This window comes from Gavialis gangeticus, unplaced genomic scaffold (assembly GCF_001723915.1).
Source record: "Gavialis gangeticus isolate Ggan-Ray unplaced genomic scaffold, GavGan_comp1, whole genome shotgun sequence".
Lineage (NCBI taxonomy): Eukaryota > Metazoa > Chordata > Crocodylia > Gavialidae > Gavialis > Gavialis gangeticus.
The window spans coordinates 21,868,486-21,870,676 of record NW_017729028.1 but is presented as its reverse complement, the minus strand read 5'-3'; positions in this window follow the sequence as shown (position 1 = coordinate 21,870,676).

Below are 2,191 nucleotides of genomic sequence, written 5' to 3'. Positions count from 1 at the left end.
CTTCAACTCTGTTCCTTAAACATATGCACTAACTGATCTTCAGTAGAAGCCAACTATTTGTGCCTCAACTGTCTCCTCTTCTCTCTCTCTGTTTAATCTGCACTCACTTCCTTTTTTTGATTTTAATTATTATTGAGAAGTGCTTGGGTTCCTTGCTCCATTCCTTTTCCTGTTATGGGTCCTCCCTCCTTCTCCTTCACTCTTATTGCTCTTTCCCATGATGAGGGTTAAACTTGGCACAACACACGATGCCAGTACTAACCATTTTCATCCATATACAAAAGTACTCAAATGGTATCTGAAATGATTTATTTGAAAGAGACAAATCAGAAAGGTGCTTGGAAAAGAAGAGGTTTTGTTGGTGGTGTAAAGACAGAAGGCATGTCTACTATACAGTGATGACTGCTGTTTCTGAATACATGAAATATGCTACTTTCATTCAATGTCACTTTCTAATCATGGCTGTGAAAACCCATCTACCCCATCTTTCTCCTCCTTTCTGTCCCTTTTCTTACTCCTCTTAGAGGGAAAATGGGTGCAGAAATGTTAAGATATCCATTTTCTGATAGAAGGCAGGGTGGGCGGCCCTTAGAGACTAACTGGTTCAGAGAGGAATGAGTGTTTGTAGTCAACACCCCATTACTTCTGTCTACTCATTTTCTGATACGGCCTGTATTTTTAGCGGCTCAATTTTGGGCTGTCTATTATGAAACATGGAGTTTATTTTTCAAAAAATGCTGAGGATCTTTTGCTCCCATTACTTTAAAAATAGAAGCACTCAGATTTGAAGGCTGCTTCTAAAAATTGGACCTCAGTGATCCAAGGTTACCCATGATACATCAGTTGGTTTCTCAATTAAATCAGTTTAACAATATGTAAATTGGCATTGGTTTTCAGTCCAAAACTACAAGTATGTGGCTGCAGGTTATGAGTAGCTTCATCTTTGTTTCTCTGTCTGTATTTACCTTTGAATTAATCGATACTTGCATTGACCTCAGGGTTTTCTTCCTGCCGGCTAGTTACCACCTAACATTAGCTTTTAAGTAGCTAGTATTTTATATATACAATCTGTTCCTACTGTGCTCACTCACGTAAGTGAAAAAGAGAACATTTTATCAGTGTTTTTAGTAACTCCTCAGGCTATTGTCACGTTTCACATCAACTAGAAATCTAACCCTCCAATTTTCAGCTCCGTGTGCCCTAGAAATGATATCACCAAAGCTTCACTTGAAGGGGTTTTGTCAAAACACAATACATTTCTCTATTTATCTGGCTCATCGCACTGTTTAATAGGAGGGCCTCCTTTTGGTGATGTGTGGGGTCTGTCTTCTAGATCCCAGAAAAATCCTCAGACTGGAGCAAAATGAACTCATTTTGTGTTTAAGAATTGGTTTCAGAAAAGAAAAGGAAGTAATGACCACTGGTTCGAGTGCTTGCTTGAAACCTGGGAACTTGCTCCACCACCAACTTCCTATGTGACCAGGGCAAGTTGCTTTGTTTTTCTCTGGCTATGTCAACATTGCAGATTGCAACATAATATAGAAATTACAGAAAAATAAAAATACCTAAACTCACTTCACATGAGCTATCTCAAGTACCAGAAACAGTATAGCTGCTGCAACACAAAGCTATTGGGAGGGGTAACTGTTTCTCATTTAAGGCTAGATTGAATAGCTCTGTAGTATGCTGCAGGCTGCAGTGTAGACATACCCAGTGTATGTGGTCAATAGTACTTTCCTATCTCATGGTGTGTGTTGTGAGGGTAAATAAAGGCTAGTGAAGTGTTCAGATACTAGGGTAATGGGCAGGGGGCCTATAAGACTGTATAAGGTAGGTGGACAGCACTGAAACCTAAAGCAAAAAATCAGTAGTTACTATACAACTTTAAACTGTTAAAGTTCAAAGTCTGTGGAGCGCCCAGTCCATGGATCTTTTTGAACAATCACTTCTAGAGCTGCTGGCAATAAAATCCTCTCTATGTTTGTTTTCTGCATATGGTTTGTTCCTGAAGCACTCAGACTCTGTGCATTTACATAAATGTACAGCCTTTGTCACTCAAAAAGCACCAGCTTCCAGTGAGGGAGTAGAAAAGAGCTACCACTAAAATAATGCAATTTCTCGAGTGAAATAATGCTCTTGTTTTCCTGTCAGCTCTAACAATAGCTGATTAGGCAATCCTGTAAATAAATTT